Below are 10,645 nucleotides of genomic sequence, written 5' to 3'. Positions count from 1 at the left end.
TCTTTCCTTCCTACCTTCCTTCTGTCCTTCCTTCCTTCCTTCCTTCCTTCCTTCCTTCCTTCCTTCCTTCCTTCCTTCCTTCTGTCCTTCCTCCCTCCCTCCTCCCTCCTCCTTTCCTCCCTCCCTTCCTCCCCTCCTTTCCTTCCTTCCTTCCACTAGTTTGTTTTTCTAGATGGCCTCACGTAGCCTAGGCTGACCTTGAGCTATCTAGCTTCCTGCCTCCCCCTCTAAGCACTAAGCTTACAGGTGGATGACACTAACCCTGCTTCCTTTACTTCACTGAGAGACAGTCTCAGCACGCTGCTCTGCGTGGTCTGGAACTTGCTATATAGGCCAGGTTGGCTTTGAACTCACAGAGTTCTGCTGCTCTGCCTCTTGAGTACTGGGATTAAGGCATGCACAACCACAAACAAGCTCTACCCGCTTTCTGTGGCGACGAGGATGGAAGCAGGGCTTTGTGCCTCCTGGACAGGCATTATACACTCCAAGCAAGCTTCATCCCATCCTCTCCATTTACTTGTAATGTTTTGGTTTCCCAAAGTGCTTAAGTTCAGCGTCTCTCTGCCCTCCCCAGTAAGCAAGGGTTTAATGGTATTGCCTGTGATTTATGATTCTAACATTCATATTCATATGCAAGTTGTGGTTGCTTTTCCTTTATAAATACATATTTGAAAACCACTTATCTTTTCTGATGTACTCTTCTGATGCCAGCTTAGTGTTACTTTTTAAGCTACCATTTTGTTCCCTTGGTGCCATTTTTACCTTGTATTTCATATACATTTATGAGAAGTTTGTAACTAAAAAGGACTATGTACAAAGATTGTGTTGAAAGTCTTTATTCCACCTTCATCTTGGATGTGGCTGAGTTCATTATATACATCTGGGTTCACAGTACTTTTTCTAGAAAACTACACCGTGGTTCCTCACAGAATACCAGGCACTTAGTGCTGTGGTTTGGAGGTGAAATATGACTGGCCACCCTACATTCCTGCATCAGGCCTTCCTTGTCAGGATGGAACCTGACCCTCTAGAGTGACAAGCCACAACAGTTTCTCTCTTTTGTTGCTTTTGTTGAGTGTGTTCCTACAGCAACACAAAGTGACTCGAGACACCCAGGAATGAGTGTGTGTGTCTTGAGTGAGTGGGTGGGTGAATGTGTAAGTATGTGAGTGTGTGAATGAGTGAGTGGGCAGGTGTGTGTTTGAGTAAGTAAGTGGGTAAGTGAATGAGCAAATGTATGTGTGAGTGTGTGAGTGATTGTGTATGTGTGAGTGTGAGTATGTGAGTGTATATGTGTAAGAGTATGTGAGTGTGTGAGTATGAGTGTGTGTGTGAGTGTGAGCAAGTATATGAGTGTGTGAGTGTATGGGTGAGTATGTGAGTGTGTAAGTGTGTGTGAGTTATGGGAGTGTGTATGGGAGTATGTGAGTGTGTGTAAGTGTGAGAGTGTGAGTGTATGAGTATGTGAGTGAGTGTGTAAGTATGTATGAGTTAGTATGTGAGTGTGTAAGCGTGTGAGAGATCTTTCTCTGGCTGTACTACACTCAGCCACCAGAGGATGTTCTTCTCTCTGAGAGGCTTTCAGAGAATCTGCAAGAAGGCAGGCCAAGTCAAAGTGTGATGGACTCTAGTCACAGGGCAGAAGATGGCCGCATGGTACCTACAGGACCCGAAGTCACACAACCAGCTCAGTCATTCTCACCTGACTTGGATAGTATTTGCTGTGCTTTTATAGATAAACCAGTTTATGTAAAGATAGCATTTTACATGTAAAGATTCCTTACATGTGAAAATTGAGGAAAATATATGTCTCTTGTTGCCCTTATATCTGATGGGCCACCTCAAAATTTAAATTGGTCAGCACCCTCATCCTCGTCTTTGAAGAGAAGCACTCGGGCAGGATGGACTCCCAATATGGACTCTGGAAATGCTTATCAGCTCAGGAAGGCTCAAACACCTCGTTTACTGGAGTGGCTCCGCTGATGGAAACAGGAGCTGAACATCAATTTATAATGTGTGGGGTGAGGTGAGAGCGAGTGGACTCCATATATCGATTGCCATTGACTCTCTCAGGGCATTTTCCAGAAAGCCCCTTATATTTATTCCTACCTCGTTCCAGAGGCGTGTGCTGAAGACATCTCCAAGTGTTGCCCCCAGAGCCCAGTGCTCTTGGACAATGGGAAAGATGAAGCCCTGCACCCTTTATTGCTCAGACTTTTGGATTAGTCTAAGAATCATCTGTTTGTATACTGTTTCCTGCATTGTTTCGGCTAATCTTGGGGCATTAGCCAGGAACAGCACAGGCCCCAGTTGCACAGTGTGCAAGGTGTGGCCAATCCTTATTGCATATAAAATGGAAGAAAACTTAGTGTTTGAAATTAAGATGCTATTGTTGGGGCTGGGGAGATGGCTCAGTGGTTAAGTGCGCTTGCTTCTTTTCAAAAGGACCTTAGTTTAGTTGCCAATACCCACGTTGGGTGGCTCGCAACCATCTGTTACTCCAACTTCAGGGGAATCTAACAACCTGGCCTCTGAGGACTCCTGAACTCATGTTCTTTTATACACATACAGATATATACAGACACACAGACACACAGACACACAGACACACACACACACACACAGTAAAAGTAAGGAGCTAGAGAGGTGGCTCAATGATTAAGCATACTTATTGCTCCTACAGAAGATGTAGGTTCAGTTCCTAAGACGGACATGGTGGTTCACAATATCTGTAACCCCAGTGCAGGGGGTCCTGTAAAAGTAACTTTTATTCATGTGATGATTGTCCTCTCTGGAGCCTTACTGCCTCTGTTTGTTAACCAGGGCCTAGACCTGGAAGCTTCTAGCCTCCACATAATCTATTCTAGGCCTAGACTGTTCCCAGCCTCCGAGACTTGCTGCTGAGTGAGCTCACTCCTTTCCTAGTTCTGAGCTCTGCCTGCCTGGCTCAACCCAGCTGTTCTGGCTCAAACTCCTCTCCAAGCTGACTGAACCAATCTGGCTTCTCTTAGTTTCTGACTGAACTGCTCTGCTTGGTCTCCTACTAACTTTGGCAGTCTGTTCTGGTCTTCTGGTTCCTTCTCATTCCTGGCTCATTCTGTCTTTATCTGTGTCAAGCTTGTTCTTTCTTCAACCTGTCTGTGTAACTCTCCCAGTAAAACTACCTCCTGCCTCTCTCTGTGCCCTTCAAGTAGCTTCCCTTTCCTCTCTTTCTGTGAGAGTCGGGCGTATCCTTTTCTGTTAAATCTTTCTCTGATCCATCCCTTTGTTTACCACTCAATTAGATGTCACTTTCAATCATGTGTGCTTCCTTCTACAAACTAACTTTACCTTTATAGTCTGGGATTAAAGGTGTATACTAAGGGCGTGTCTGTATCCCGGCCAGAGGGATTAAAGGTGCATGATAAGGGTAAGCCACACCACAGCTAGAAACACGTTTTCTCAGCAAATTATGCAATCTCTGGGTTCACAGTGTGATCAAATATCCCGCAACATGATCCAATGCCCCTTCTGATCTCTGGATACTAGAGCTGTGTTGTACATACATGCACACAGGCATATATATATATATATATATATATATATATATATATATATAAATTCTAAACAAATGAATCTAAAATATTATGGTGTTACTTATAATATAGAAACACCTTTAAGCATAAAGCTGTCTTCTCAATTTTATAAAGAGCTATTTCTCCTGATGTTTCTGTGTATTGTTAACAGTCTGTTGCTCTTTACAGCTATGACGCTAGGTTGGAGAAATGGCTCAGTGGTTAAGCATGTCTACGGCTCTTGCAGAGGACCTGAGTCTGCAGTGCTAAGCACCAAACCTAGATCCTAAATTGATATAACCTTTGATGTTAGCATTAGTTTTTATCTATTTAGAGCATTGGCAAACTTTTTGAAGACTAGGAGGGTTGATAGCAAGTATCACAAGTTTCTGTTTATTTGTGTGTGTGTGTGTGTGTGTGTGTGTATTTTCATTTCTGTATGGATGCTTATGGTTGACTCTCAGTGTGTGTTTTATTGTGACACAAATCGGGTGTGTCTAAAACTCTGCTCATCTATGACAATACATTAGCTACTTTTCTCAGTACATGACCAAATACTTGACATTATACATCCTGTTCTATGTGCTGCTACTGACTGTGCAATAGAGTGTTTGTAACACACACCTGGGAACCCAGAACTCTGAAGGCAGAGTCTAGAGGGTTGCCTTAAGTTCTAGACAAGATTGATCATACAGTGAATCCCAGGACCAGGGATACATAGTGAGGCCTTGTCTCAGAAACAAAACAAAACTGTTGGTGAAGTCTCACTCCTTTCCATGATTTCTCCCCTAGCTGGAGACCTCTATCCCTCCAGAAATGGCAGCCAGAGAGACTCACTGATTTCAGACATGCCAAAGTAAGAAAATCATACATCTTGAAATTGCAAAAATAGGGTGATGGCTAGGCACCAAATACATAAATAAACATTGAAAACTTAATTGGATGTTGTCAAGTCTTTTGCATCTTTAAAACAGCCAGCCCTAGTCTTGACCTTGTTTTTCTGAGACGTGTGGTATTTGAATGAGAATGACCCCCATAGGCTCATAAGTTTGAATTCTTGGCCCCAGTTGGTGGAACAGTTTGTGAAGGATTAGGAGGCGTGGCCTTGTTGGAGGAGGTGTCCCTGGGGGTGGGCTTTGAGGTTCTGTTCCCAGTGTGTCTCTTTCCGCCCTGTGATTGCTGTCTCAGCATATAAGCTATCAGCCACTGCTCTACTGCCATGCCTGCCTGCTTCCATGTTCCCTACCATGATGGCATGGACTCACCCTCTGAAATTGTAAGCAAGCCCTCAGTACGAAGCCCCAACAAGGACAAAGGTGAAGTTGGCTTAGAAACTTGCTGAACTTACTACCTCTACATAGGGAAAAATATGCTTTGCCAAGGGCTAAAGCTGTAAAATGTACAGTAACAGAATTTTTAATGAACTATTAAAAAAAATACTCTGGCCAATCTGGTCTTTTAGGGTTCACTTCCCCAGGTCACACAAGAATCCTGCTTTGTTGTTCTGTATGGGGGTGGTCTCCCTCCCCCTCCCTTCCGTGAGGAGTGGTGGAGTAACTCATCTGAGAAGACAGCACGCTGAGGTTCTGCAGCCTTCGCTGCCCGCTCTCTCTGTCCTTGACTGTAGTTGTTGAGGGCACACTGTACAGAGCTTTGCCAAGCAAATAATCGGAGGTTTACAGACAGGAATAAAATGCATCTTCACAGGTCTCAACCCAGGAAGTGGAGCAGAGTGAACTCTGAACTCTACCAAGATAGGAAAAACTTGGAGTTGGAGCAGAGCTGAGGCAGAAGGTTCCAGAAGACAGATTTCTTGTATCTGAATGAAAGGACTGAGAAGGAAAAAAAAAACAAAAAACAAGACTGTTACTGTGTTTCTACATTGTTTCCATGTTTTCTGGTTAGCTCTAGTATTTGACTGATTCTTTCCTTGGCTTATGTACCCGCCTCAGTGGAAGGCTGAGTGTAGACATTCACTTCATCAGCAGGCTGCTTGGCTTGCTTGGCTTGGTTTGGAGTTAACTTGGAAGAGATCATCTGTTGGACTTTGTCACCTCAGGACGTCTTCTGTTTTGGCTGCACAACACGGACAGAAGCTGTCTGCCAGCAGGCACAGTGTTGAGAAATCACAGTGGCCTGGGAATCTTCTCTTCCTGGCATACTCTGAATTTACACTTCTAGGTCAGACCAAGATGCATTAGGAGGAAGCTGATCTTGATATTTAAAGACTGAATCTCATCCTATCCTAGCAGTTTGGAGTTTATTACATGGACTAAAGAGGGCTAAGTGCCCTGCCAATTTTTTTTTGCTACTATTACCATTAAAGATATTTAGTTACTAGTATTTCTGCAACCATTGAAAATGGCATGCAATTACTCATAGAATGTATTTTCTCCTTTCAAACTGCAAAGCCCCAGAGGTTCTCACTAATAGCCAACCTCTTCTAGAGATATTACTCACAACAAATTATCCTTCCATAAGCCTAGATCACGGGAGACTAATGACCTGTCATATTCTGAGACATGAGTATCATAACTTATAACGGCACTACAAGCCATCTTTTGCTCCTGGTCAGCAGTTTTGCCTTATTTATTTATGCACAGAGCGCCAGGGAAGGAATGCAGACTCTGGTGCCTGCTAATCAGGTGCTCAGAGCTACAGCTCCCGTCTGGGTTATTTTATTTGTTTATTTTATTTTTTCTTTGAGACGAGATCTTGTGAAGCCCAGGCTGGACTTCATGATCCTATCTACCTCTGTTTCCTAAGTGTTGGAAATTAGGTTTTTCCATATGTCTGGGGATTAAGTCCAGGGTCTTGTACATGCTGGCAAGTAGTTTCCATTGAGCTACATCCCTCAGGTTTGTGATGATCATCATTTTAAAACAGAAAGCCACTGAACAGCACCATTATGTTTGTAGCACTGGGGACTGAGCCCAGGGCCTGCCTTCCTCCCTCCCTCCCTCCCTCCCTCCCTCCCTCCCTCCCTCCCTCCCTCCCACATAGGTAAGCATCCTGGCAGTGGGCTACATCTCCAGCAGCACTGAACATTTTGGTAAAAGTTTTTTAAAAATTAAAAAAAAAAGATGGAATAAAGATTTTTGACATAACTCCTTACTAGATGATTGGCAAGTAAAATGAGAAATGGGTGAGGGATGGATTGATGTCATAAACTATTACAATGAAAGTACTTGGGGCTGGAGAGATGGCTCAGCAGTTAAGAGCACCGACTGCTCTTCCAGAGGTCCTGAGTTCAAATCCCAGCAACCACATGATGGCTCACAACCATCCATAATAAGATCTGATGCCCTCTTCTGGTGTGTCTGAAGACAGCTACAATATACTTACATATAATAAATAAATAAATCTTTAAAAAAAAAAAAAAGAAAAGAAAGAAAGAAAGTACTTAACTGTGATTAGAAGAGATGCCAGGCTTGAAATAGATAGACAGAGATGTGTGTCCTTGGTTAAGACCCAGATAAATGCTGCCATCACTTCAATGGGGTGCCAATTTGTTGCGGTAAATCTCCAACTCAAATAAGCCCAGGCAAAGAAAATACAACTCAATTAATAGGAATACAAGCTGCACGCCTAGATTGGGCAGATCTACCACTACATTACAATATTCCCCATCTATGAGATTCCTTAGAACTTTCGTTTTCTCCAGGCCACGTGCTTCTGCTCCATTTTCTTTCCACTTCCTCTTCAGTCATCCTCCCTTCTCCCTCTCCTCCTTCTCCCCCAAACTTTTCAGCTCCACCTTCCCTTCTGCTGCCCAATCACTGGCTCCAGCCTTTATTTTACAAGTTAAGGTGGGGAGCAGGTTCACAAGGAGTCCCCTGTGTATGGGATTCACTCCTCTCCACAGCCCCTCCTAAGAAAGCAGAATTAGCATTAAAATACAAACACCACCAGGGCTATCGACAATAATTCCCCCTTTCTGTGCAATTAAAAGACTCTTTTATCTCAGATATAAATTGAGCACAACTATTACCATTTTGTAATTTATAAAGAACAAGAAAGACCTAACACCCAGTCCATCATTTTTTGTCAATTAAATAGAACACTGTCATCTACCCTAATTTAAAAGACTTCTAATTCTTCACCTGACTCATGTCCTAGCTTTAGATTGTATGCCATCCTCTCAAATCTATATCATATTTCTCAATGCTAAACAGCTTGAGTTGGCTATGAGACTAACCAGTCTTCAACCCCATCAGAAATCCAAGAATGACTAATATTACCTGAAAATATGAGAAGCACAAAATAGAGCTTCAAAAACTTAGTCAATTTGTAGAGCCCACTGATAACCTGGATAGTCCATTATCCTTCAAAACACTGGAACATTGGTCTTCAACCCTCTGGCCCAGGATCATCTGACAGACCTCTGTAACGCAGGATTTTAAAGGGCTGACTACCCTGTCTTGGCAGAGATTATCAGTCGACAATTCTGCATAGTGTGTCCTTTTTCTGGACAGTATTTTGTCTGTAGAGGGAATGAGGCAACTCTTGCCTAGTGGCTGTCTAGGCTGATGCGTGGAAGCTGCCCAAGGAATAATGTGTGAAATTCTCTGTGCAGAGGGTCACCCAGAGCAGCCGGTCAAAGGCCCTCCGGTCTTGTGGTGGTGCCAACACTTGAAAGGTGGAAGCAGAGAAGTCTTGAGTTTGAGGGAGACTGGACTACATAGACTGTTTCATGAACAAACAAAAATTCCTTTGATTATAATTTTTAGGAAAGGCTTTCCCAAAATTAGCCTGCAGATTAAACATCAAAGACACTGGGAAAGTCTTAAAATATCAAAGTTGGAACAAAAAACTTAAGAGCAGCCACAAGCAGATAGAGATCTACTCCACAGACTCTGCAGTGTGTACCCTGTGACTAAACCTGCCTGCCATGCGCTCTTACCACAGCATGTAGAATAGAGTAAAATCCTTGGAGAGTCCCACCTCCCTCTTTGACGTCAGTTCCCACCCTTTCTGCCTCTGTCCTCCTCTTCAGTACCAGAAGGTCTCCATGGCATGAGGTATACTCATGATGTCACTCACACGGTTCTTGAGAAAGATCTTTACAAAAGTACAGAAGACAAAGTTTTATGAGCATGTAGTAAAAAACATGTGCTTGAATATAAGAATGGTGTAAAGAAACTATTGAGATGCTGGTCTGTAACCTACAGAAGTCTATGGAAAGAGCATACCTGGAGAGGTAGAGCCAGGCTAACAAATTGGCCCTGCTTGGTAGGAGAAGCGGGGAGGGGGAAAGTGACCAGAAGGCGTGTACTATTAAAGAGAAAAATAGATCATAGCTCACATATAGAACCACAATCATATCATCTGTTGATTCAACAAAATGCAGACGTACACACACGTCAAATAAAAATGAAATCCTACAGAAGAAACAGAGTAAGAAGTATTTGCGTTGACAAGTATTTACAGTGTATTAGGTCTTGTAAATGATCTAGAGATTAAGAATATAAGGATGAAGGGAGGATTATTCGCCAACAGTGTGACACTGCACAGAAAGGGTTGAGCACCCACACATTTTGGTCACTTTAGAAGAACCTGGAACCAACCCCTTGGGGATACCAATAAACTTCAAGCTTACCCGCACATAAGCATGCTGTCATTCCAGTTTCCCTGAAGCGCTGATTATAATCATAAACAAATAACCCCTTAAGCTGTTGTTCCTGTCAGTATGGTGCAATTAAATTAAACTAATTGGTCAGAAGCATGCCAAGTTCACGTAATCTGCCTGCCTAAAAAGAATGTAAGTGACAGACAGCTAATTGTGAAAAGGTCAAAGTTATTCCTCATTTCTGATGTAGAAGCTTCAGGGTAATGGAGGGGGGTTTCTCTACCTTCCACTTAATATTTTATTTTTTAAATTTTCATTTAATATATTTTATTTATTTATACAATATAATTTGTTAATATATATAACATTTATATAGAATATATTATACTTATATAATAATATTAATAAAATATAAATACACATTTATTCATATAATGTATAATTTAAATTTAATATATTTTTCTTATTTTATTGTATGGCAATACACCTTTAAATTCTCCTTTCAGATTAATCTGATTTATTCCAGACATGACTGTGTACCCAAAGACAGTAAGGTGATTAATTATTCTGTTCTTGGGGCCTGCAGGAAAGTGTCTGCCTAGTGTCTGGTAGAAGGGAAACAGGAGGGTGGAGAGACCCTGAAACGAGGGGGTCTGTGGCATTTGTAATTCTTCCAAAGGAAGTATGCACACTGACCTGAAGCTCAGAGCCTTGATGTGTGTGGTGTTGTGGTTACAAGAACCGGGAAATGGAAAACCAGGAAGAGAACTTTCTGATTACTGCGTACATTTTCCAGTCTTAGGGGTCAACCTTTTCTTTTGAACGACATTGTTTTCCTTCCCAGATTCCCAAGGGTTTCTCTTGTTGTTTTGCTTCTGGGGACTGAGATTGCACAGTGTGCATTATCCAGAAATGGTGCGTGTCTCAATAGCCCTCCTCAGCCCGGTGTGGCAGCTTCCTGGGTCAGGCTCCCTACATGCCCACAAAGCAGTGTATTACTCGTTCAGAAGTACCAGAACATGAGTATTAAATACTTTTCCATAAAAATATTCATACTACATGAGTAAGCACTCCTCTTGCTTTCCTGCTGTCTGACAGAGGTGTGGTCAGTCTGCTGTGTGCACCGCAGCAGGGAACACAAGTTTGTGTGGTGTGTGTGGGCTCTGAGGCTGAGCTCAGAAAGTCAGCTTTTCGAAGTAAAAGCTCCACTTGCTGAGGTGTCTTGCCAGCCCCGGTGGTGCAGATCTATCTGTAAGCTGATACTCAATTAGCCTTACTCATTTAAAGCTCTCTGTCCTTGTTATCTCCCCACCGTTTTAGTTACACTCCTTGTTGTAACAAAGTTTCCTACAATAGCGGTTTGAAGAAGCAGTCTTCATTTTGGCTTGAGTTTTGAGGATGGAGTCAATCCATCATGGTGTGGACTTCATAGCCACAAGAGCATAAAGTATTTGGCTGCTTTTCATTTATACCCAGGAGGGGGGGGGCATGGGGGAGGGGGAGAGGATGAATTCTCTGTCTT

Source organism: Mus pahari, chromosome 2 (genome assembly GCF_900095145.1).
Source record: "Mus pahari chromosome 2, PAHARI_EIJ_v1.1, whole genome shotgun sequence".
Classification (NCBI taxonomy): Eukaryota; Metazoa; Chordata; class Mammalia; order Rodentia; family Muridae; genus Mus; species Mus pahari.
Note: the sequence above shows the minus strand (reverse complement) of the source record.